At 47.7% G+C, this 9,781-nt stretch overlaps 1 non-coding gene across 1 annotated transcript; it reads left to right on the top strand.

Annotated features, from left to right (window-relative positions):
- Positions 1–305: 305 nt before the first annotated feature.
- Positions 306–378, top strand: Trnak-cuu. Its single transcript has one exon. It is a non-coding gene; the product is annotated as a tRNA-Lys (tRNA).
- Positions 379–9,781: the final 9,403 nt, after the last annotated feature.

Here is a 9,781-nt window from a genome sequence, read left to right as displayed (position 1 = left end):
GTGTGCAGTAAGAAAACATTTGCTACCTGTGGTGTTTCTGGAAGTCAGTGAAGCACACCATCCAACATGTGGGTTGCATTTCCTCCACCCTGAGCTTGGCTTCCCAACACAGGCTAGCTGTGTGCCTGCCGTGGGGCAAGTTTCATAGAAACGGCAATGTACATTGCTGGGTGGCGAGGAGCTAAAGCATCAAACATTCAAGATGTTTTGTGTTACTGTATCTCTAAATGAGGATTGTTCCACGAGGTGTGTGTGGGGGGGGCATACTTACAAACTTCCCTGCCATCTGGCAGCCCTTCTCGCTGGCCCGGATAGCTCAGTCGGTAGAGCATGAGACTCTTAATCTCAGGGTTATGGGTTTGAACCCCACATTGGGCACCAGGTATTACGAGAACCAACGATCTGTGGTCTGTAAGGTTAAGATATCTTTATTCAGATAAACACCAGCCAAACGCAAGCCAGAGCGTGCCAGGGGCAGCAAGGCAGCCAGGCCAGAGAGAAGGGCCTCATGTGCCTTTGCAAACCCTTAAGAACCTAAGGCGTGGTTATGGTGTCTCCCTACAGGAGACTGTAAACTCTAGTCTTTCTAATGATGAACATTTGGGGCTCAGTGACTGTTGGGAAGTTCAGAGCCAAATCCGCAGCCGAGTCTCAGTGAGCTTCCAGTAGGTTGGCTTTGTGAGACTTGGTCTGTTTCATTGTGGACCTAACAGTGTCATATACATTTGGTGTATTTGCAGGAGCCTCCAAGGCTCTTGGGATGTTGTAAGGTACCACTTACTCCATAAACAAGCTTTGTTCTGCACACCTACATGGATCCCAACATCTTCAGGTCTAGGTCTAGAGATACCCGCCCCAAGATACCAGTGAGTGGCCAGCCCCTGACTAATACACTCCCCAAGAGACCAGGTCTTCAAGGTGTGTGCAAGTCCTAGAGTTTCAGAGAAAGAGACTCTACTGGTTTAAGCAATCTGAGACTTTGATTCTGTGGCTGATGAACTGTGTCATCTCTGGAAGCAGTGGTGTCCTCGTGCGGTCCTAAGAGATGGTGCCAGAGGCTGCAACACTGTCTCTGGAGAGTATTCTCTGAGAGAGTGGTCTTGCCCTCTCCTTCCCCCAGAATATTAATTTTAAATTTCTTAACAAGCTTCCAGCCTTGTAAGACATAAGCAGGGAGAGAGCTTGCTTTTTGTGGTGAAGCCCTGGGTTTAGTCTTTAACAGAGAGAGAGAGGAGGACAGGGAGAGAAGGGGAGAGAAGGAAAGAAAAAGATAATGTTTTAGGAGATAAATGGCTCACTAAAACAAGTCTTTCTGAAGGTGATTAAAATATTATAGTTTCCTGACCGGATGGTGGTGGTGCACGCCTTTAACCCCAACACTGGGGAGGCAGAAGCAGGTGGATTTCTGAGTTCAAGGCCAGCATGGTCTACATGGTTCCAGGACAGTCAGAGCTATATCATAAGACTGTCTCAAAGTTAATTAATTAATTAGTAATGAATTAATTACGTATCGTGGTTCCCCTTACCCCCAAGACGGCATATAGCCTATTTCCAACCACACACGGGAGCCAGAAAGAGTAAAATTCCTCCCATTCCAAGATTTTTTCCAATTAAAGGCTGGAGAGCTCGGGCAGTGAACGTCCTTGGTCCCCTGCCATCCTGCAGGCTCTAATCCCTGCTCTGCCCTGTGGCTCTGTGACCATAGGCCGCAACCTCTCTGCTTTCTCACCTTTGACCCGGAAGCTCTGCTTTGGGTTGGTTCAGCATCTTTGTTGCATCTTTGGGGAACTGGTTCTCCGGAGTTTGCCTGCACCCTCCATTGTGATGGGGATATAAAGTGTCCACCAGAGGGCGCATGAGTTCCTGCCAGTGGTGGCCCTGGGTGGGGACAGATGAGGGATGAATGTGTCTTCTCCATGGCCAGTCTGCTCTGTGCATTCACCCACACCCCTGAACAGCGCAGTGGGAAGTGTGTGTTGCTAACTGTCTGGGAAACTTGGGCAGAGTTCCCTATGGCTACAGCTGAAGACAGGGATCTGGAAGGTGACAGAAGTATGGAGAGCGGGTGTGGAGGAGGGGGTGATCCTGGCCGTCCTTCACTGGTCTGTGGCCAGAGGGACCATTATCTGACATGGGAAGTGGTCAGGGGCTCTGGGGCAGGAGTGGCTAGAGGACTGTGGCCACACTGGTATCCAAGAATGTCCTCAGAGCGTCACGGACAGCAGGGGACATCACTGCCACTGCCAGGGTCCCAACAGCAGACATGGGGTCTCTGGTGCCACTGCACATGGGTCTGAGTGAGGACCGAGCTTGGCCACTCCCACGCTGATTTGCTGTGTGACCCAGTCAAGTGTCTCTGCTTGGGCTCTGAGCCGCTGTGCCAGAGCCTCTGAAGGTGACTTCCCGACCTTGCTCAGCACGCTTGCTGTGAGCATGTGTCCCTCAAGCAGAAATGCTGAGGTTTGAGTCCCCAGTGGGAAAATGACCATATTTGGAGGGAAAATGGCTATGACATTTTTCAGAATGAGGTCACACTCCAGGGGGATGGTGTCTAAGCCAGTGTGACTGAAAGCTTTATAAGGAAAGAGGGGCTAAGAGATGCAGAGAGCAGGGCCTTGTGACAAGAGAGTTGGCAACAGGCAGAAAGCGGGGCCCACTAAAGGGCCAGATGCTGATAGGCAAGTCAGAGTGCTCCCCTGGGCTCCAGGTGGCACCAGTGCAACCTGGCACAGTGTGGTTTGTTGCAGAGGGTGAGAATAGAAATGTTTGCACTCAGCACAAAGGGCATCAGTGATGACAATGTGCCAGAGGCCAGAGGCCTTGAACCAGACCAATGACTTGTTGCAATGAACATTTTGCAGGTGGCTGATTGGCCAAAAGGGGCACACTGCCTGACACACCAAAGCTCCCGTGTTGCAGAGGTGGGAAAGACGGAGGAGCAAGGTAAGTTTTGTTTTGTTTTAAATTAATTTTGGGTTTTTTTTGGGGGGTCTGCTGCAGGGGTTAGGGGCAGATAGGGAAAGACTAGGGTGTGAGGGGGACTGGGGTGTATTATGTGAAATCCCCAAGGAATCAATAAAGAATTATATTTAAAAAACAAAACTCTCAACACAAACTGGGCATGATGGCACATGCCTTTAATCCCAGCACTTGGGAGGCAGAGGCAGGAGGATCTCTGTGAGTTCGAGGCCAGCCTGGTCTACACAGTGAGTTCCAGGACAGCCAGGGCTACACAGAGAAATTCTGTCTTGGAAATCAAAACAAAATAAAAACAAACAAAAGCCTCTCAACACATTCATGACAGAAGGACATATCATAGGAGAAGGGTCTACGTGGCAAGCTGGTCTCAGACGGCAAACTGCCCACCAACTCCCACTGGCTTGGTTCTGTCAAAGGGAGTGGGGTCATGGGACAAGTCCTCCCTAGTCCCCATCCCAGGTTCTCAGCCTGGGCTACACCATCTTCCTTTTCAGTTTTTAAGTGCTTTAATTGATTTGCTTTCCAGCATCTTTGGTTTCCATTTTTAATGGACACACACTATTTTCTAGCACACATGGCGTCCAATGTGACAATTCAGTACATGCAAGAGGGTGGCACTGATCAGGTGGTGCTGAACGTGTCCACATGTTTATCGCCTCAGATAGTGATTGCTGTTAGTATCGGACGTTCAGATCCCCTCTGTCGGTTCTTTGGAAATATCCAATGACTGCAGTAACCCTGGGTATCCTATGCGCCTTTGCTACCAATGACTGCAAAGGTTTCTCACGGCTGACATCATTGAGAACCTCCAGCTGGGGGCCTGTAGGGCCCAGGAATCTAAGCGCTCATTCTGGTCCCCTCTAACTGGCCATCTTCTCCCTGGTCCAAAGATTTCAGGCCACAGACCCAGCACATGCAGCAAACTGCCTGTCCAACCTCTGTGGCATGGTGTGTGCTGCCCAGCATCTCATAAACAGCGGGACGTGGCCATGCATAGCAGTTGGAAATGGTGAAGACAAGAGATATTTACCAAAATAAGAGCTGGAATTAACATTTCCAGATGGCAGCCCTGGTGTCTAACGACTGGGGCGCCAGGCCCCTGCCTTCACAGGTCTCATCTGAATAATCCTTTCTAACCAGGCAGGGGAAATCACACACAGACTGGCCTGCTGGAGAGCCTGTCAACAAAGGGAGGGAGAAAAAAAATTCCAAGGGGGAGAGAGAGTCAAAAAAGGAAAGACACTAAGAGGAAAACAAATGTACAAGCGTGCCTCTTAAGTCCCACCAATCATAGGGGATTTGTAATTCAGGAAAGCCTGGGGGTGAAACACAAAGCAAAAAGTGACCAAGACCCACATTCCTAAATAAGTTGTCTTTTCCGGTAATGAAAACGGAGTCGGACTGTAAATATACAGTATCTCCCACCACCGCAGCTCCTCCTGTTGCTTTCTTAAAATATTACAAAGCAAATAAATCCCACGTTCTAATCCATTACAGGCGAGTCCCATACCTAATCAGCTTGAAGCCAGGCCATATGGGGCAGTGCAAACTCCATGAGATAAGCAGAACAGGAAATTGGAGGTGGGTGACCAGGAAAGTGATATCCCAATGGTAACCTGAGCAGCCAAGTCACTAAAATCTTCCTGCAATGCAAAACAGGGCTTCCCAGGATGGGGTTCGCCCCCCACCCCCAACTGCAGTCCATCAGCTGGAGGAGTTATACAGGACCACTGTCTGGCTCTTTCCCGCCCCATTGTCTGAGTGGTGTGCTGGGCCCGGGATGCTGGGCACCAGACGTTGCCACCTGCTTTCCCGAAGTCTGTGTGGTCCGGCCAGTAGCTGAGCTGCTGAGAGCACAGATGCATCCATGTGTTGTCCTAGCACCTGTGCAGAAGGAAGGCTGTCTGTCTGGAGCAGGCCCCCAACCCTGGCACTGTTCACATGTTGAGGGGATGGTCTCTGCTGGAGATGGAGCATGAGTGCACCCTGTGCACAGCAGGGTGTTCAGCTGTCCAGTAACACTGGCCCTGGCCATGACCGATGACAGTCTTTGGACGTTGACAGCTAGCCCTGAGATGGAGAGGCAAAAACCCATCTCCAGTTGAGAATGTCTTTCGTTCTCTCTCTCTCTCTCTCTCTCTCTCTCTCTCTCTCTCTCTCTCTCTCTCTTTCTCTTTTTTTTTGACTATGTGGTGTGTGTGTGTGTGTGTGTGTGTGTGTGTGTGTGTGTGTGTGTGTGTGTGCCTCTTTGGGGGCATCAGGTCATCTGGAGATGGTATGTTTGCTAGATAATGACAATGACAAAACTGTGGCTGGAGATCAGGAAGGACCTACCCTCCCCAAACCAACAAGCCTGAAACTTGCTGGCACCTGTGGCATAGGGCTTAACTCTTTTAATGGTATCATCCCTTTTCTGGATTAGCTATGTGTAAGTGGGCTTCACTGAACCCCAGGCCAGTACCTGCTCTGCAGCTGGCCTGCCTCCTGAGGTCTCAGTCTGTAGTCATTGTATGAACCCTGTCCCCAAGATGCCTGGTCTAGGAACTCTGGCCACCTCTGTCTGGTATAGTGGGGTCATGCACAGCTGGCGCTGGGAAGAGCTATTTCTGCCACTCTGAGGTATCCAAAGTGTCTGCTTTGCCTAGACCAGCCACCTCTGTCCATCCCCCAGTGTTTGGGTCTCAGAGTGTGATGGCTAATCTTTATTGACAACCTGGGGTCTAGAATTGTCCTGGAAACAACCTAATAAGATTATATCTCAAAAAATAAAGTTTAAAATAGGACTAGGATGTACCACTGTGTAGAAATGCATGGTTAGTTAGTGCAGAGCTCCATTCTCTGACCTCCAGACAGGTTTTACTTGTACAAACAAGACATCACCACATTTCCCCCTTTTTGCACCTCAGGTTCTGAGTTCAAGGTCTGGATCACAGATAAGCACCCTTTTTCTACTCATGGCATTGAGTTGTCTACCCGTGACAAGGAATGGGGCATGTGGCTGAGATGCCTCTGCTTTACTCAGTGACATCTTTAGGTTGGGTCCCACAGGAGACTCAGAGGCTGGCCTGGGCTCCTGAAGACCCCAGATGGTCTGTAGCCTGTCCAGTCTGAGCCACCTCAGTCTGTCCCTGTCACATCTCACCATCCCCATGCATGCATGGATACAAACTGCTTACATAGCAAATACCAGGCCTGCAGAAGCAGAAAAGCATCAATAAAACCAGTCAGGAAGCAGTGTGCATTCTTTCTTTCTGTCTGTGTTTACAAAGTGCCTACTAAGTGCCAGGGTCTGGCCCCTGCCCTCCTGGGACGAGGTGAATGGTGAAGGTGGGTGCAAATTGTATTTCCTTTTTTTTCCCCCTAACAATTTAAGAGAGCTGGGAACAAAGCCTGCATTTCATGAAGATTTAAATTTTTTGTTTGTTTGTTTTTGTTTTTTCCAGACAGGGTTTCTCTGTATAGCCCTAGTTGTTCTGGGACTTGCTCTATAGACAAGGTTGGCCTCTAACTCACAGAGATCTGCCTGCCTCTGCTTCCTGAGTGCTGGGATTAAAGGTGTGTGCTACCAACGCCCGACTGAAGATTTAAATTTTTGTGTGTGTGAACCAGACAGTGTGTGCAAACAGCTCCTGAGACCCCAGAAACTTCAAGAGCAAGCCACTCTCCCCAACACTCCATTAAGGAGGAGAAAACACCTAACTGTCCTCTTGGGGGAGCCAATGTGCATTGGTTTCCAATGTTGCCAGGCAAACCCATGCATCCATGAGTCTGTCTTCAGCGCAAACGCACATTTATGCTTCCTTGTCAGAAGAAAACACTAGATGGCCTGGATGACTGTCTCGTTAACCCTGACAGGATGAATGGGGTTCAGCTTTCACAGAGCATCGGCAGAGGAAGGGGGTCCACACACGCACCATGTCATCTGATAGCATTTACTCAACACAGGAAACACTTCCTATCAGGGGGAGGGTGGTGACCCTGGTGAGAGCCAGGACGAGATTGAGGTAGGAAATTTTGAGCAAAGCTTCAAAAAAATGTCATTGTCAAAGTGAAATCAAATTAGTAACAGACTTAAAAACAGCTTAAGTGATGATTCTTCTGCCCCAGGAGACTGAGTGAAGAATTGTAGTACAGCCAGAACTCCCTAAATAGGTTGCTGTGGGAGCACACCCCAGAAATGCTTACTATGACCGGTCCCTTAGGGCATCAGAATCAGAATCTCTGCCTCCAGTTTTACTTCTCTGCTTTTGCTTGAGCTGAGAGGGTCAAGACTCCACATGAGGGCTCAAGAGATGACTCAGTGGTTAACAGAGCTTGATGCTCTTCCAGAGGACCCAGATTCTGGTCCCAGAACCCACATGGGAGCTCACAACCATCGGTCATAACAATCCCAGGGCATCTGAGGGTCTCTTCTAGTCTCTTGGGCACCACACACACAAGTGGTACAGACATGTATGCAGGGAAAACACTTACACAAGCCAAGGAAAATAGAAATTTTTAAAGAAAAATAGATACCAAATACAACATATCCATATGACAGAATATTACAAAGCCCCCAAACAGCAGGATTCTGATATGTGGTACAATGTGGACGTAGACATGTTTATAATATATGTGATGCATTGTGATGTTTGACTTCATTTATATGAAACACCCACAAGAGACATCCACAGGGGCAGAGGGCAGAAGGTGGAGGAAGAAACTGTGTAAAGAGTTCTTCCCCCCTGTGGGATGGTGGAGTGCTCTCTAACTGAACTAGACAGGGCGGATTACCCAACACAGTGATGCGACCAAATGTCACTGTCTACCTTAAAATGATTGATCTGCCTTATGTTAACTTCAACACACACACACACACACACACACACACACTCACACACACACACACACACACACTCACACACACACACTCACACTCACACACACACACACACTCACACACACACACACTCACACACACACACACACACACACACACACACACACACACACACACACACTCACACACACACACACACTCACACTCACACACACACACACACACACACACACACACACACGCACGCACCTTGAAAGCTGAAAATATCCATGCCTTGAGTCTTTTTATTGCTTAGAAGCTGTGTGATAAGACACACATATTTCTACATTTTTGATAATAAGTTTTAAAGATTAGAAGTCACATTTGGCATAGGGGGCCCAAACTCCAAATTTGTGTCTATAAAATAACATACCAATGGGCCTTAGTAAGGTTTTTCTTGCCATTTGATAAAATACACATCCTTTCATGATAAATCAAACTCTCCCCAAATTAGGAACAGAAAGAATATACCTCAACGCAATGAACACCTTATACAGCAATGCCACAGCTAATGCTGTACTAAATAAGAAAAAGCTGAGCGGGTGGTGGTGGTGCACGCCTTTAATCCCAGCACTCGGGAGGTAGAGGCAGGCGGATCTCTGGTCTACAAGAGCTAGTTCCAGGACAGCCTCCAAAGCCACAGAGAAGCCCTGTCTTGAAAAGAAAGAAAAGAAAAAAAGAAAGAAAAGAAAAAGCTGAAAGTATTTCACATAAGATCCAGGATAAGACAACAGTGCCTGCTTTTGTCACTGATATTCAACATTGTCACAGGAGCTCTGGTCAGAAAAGTGAGGTGAGAGAAAGATGAAATGAATACAAAGTAGAAAGATCAAACTATTCTTGATGCAAAGAACACCGTGGTATTATCTCGCTTATGCAAATAAAGCCTGTCTCAAGGTCAGAGAATGGAGCTTGCCACCAGCTAACCATAGAGGTCTGGAGGTCTGTACAGACAGACAGGAAGTGAGACAGATGGTGGAAACAGGATATAAGCAGGGAGAGACAGGAACTCTCTCTCTTGTCTGCTGAGGCTCTAGGAGGTGAGGTGTGGCGGTGGCTTGCTCCTTCTCTCTGATCTCTCAGCATTTTCTTCTGTATCTAACTCTGGGTTTTATTGCCTAGACCAATTAAGAACTCCATTTACAGAACACTGTGATTGTTAGGCTTCTTTTGTTTTTGTTTTGTTCTGTTTTTTTTTTTTTTTTGTCAACTTGACACAAGATAGTCATCTGTGAAGAGGGGCAGGTAAGTTGAGGGACTGTCTCCATCAGACTGGACTGGCCTGTAGACAAGTCTGTAAGGGGTTCTCTTGATTAATGATGACTCATGCAAGAAGGCCCAGTCTACTGCGTCATTGCCATCCCTGAACAGGTGGTTTTGAGTGGTATGAGAAAGCAAACTGGGTGAGTAGGTAGCATTCCTCCATGGTCTCTGTTTCAGCGCCTGCCTTGGTTTCGCTCAATGAAGGTCTTCAGTTTTATAAGCCAGATTTGTAACCCTTTCCTCCCCAAAATTGGTTTCTGTCAGTATTTTATAACAGCAGCAAAGACCAAACTAGGACAGAAATTAGTACCAGGAGTGGGGTATGTTGACTGTGTTTCTTTTTGGAAGGATTATGGGGGTGCTTAGGAGTTTGGACTGAAAAAGCTATTAAGTGAACAGAGTTTAAGGAAGTGCTCTTTGAGAACTTGGAAGACAATGTTGAGAGAGGCACAGAGAATGGAGCCCTGACTCCTGAAGTTTCTGAGGGAAACAGAGAAAGCAAAGAATAATGTCATCAAAGAAAAGAACTAACAAATTCCAGTGAAGAGGCAGAAAGGGAGGATTCTTATATACTCTCAATGATAATGTAATTAGCACAGACATTATGGAAGCAATATGAAAATTGCTCTTAAAAATTCACCTACAAAATCCAGGCATGGTGGCACTCCCTTAATCCCAGCA

This window comes from Cricetulus griseus, chromosome 4 (genome assembly GCF_003668045.3).
Source record: "Cricetulus griseus strain 17A/GY chromosome 4, alternate assembly CriGri-PICRH-1.0, whole genome shotgun sequence".
In the NCBI taxonomy this organism is placed as follows: Eukaryota; Metazoa; Chordata; class Mammalia; order Rodentia; family Cricetidae; genus Cricetulus; species Cricetulus griseus.
The sequence above is the reverse complement of the archived record's forward strand: the minus strand, read 5'-3'. Positions and strand labels throughout refer to the sequence as shown.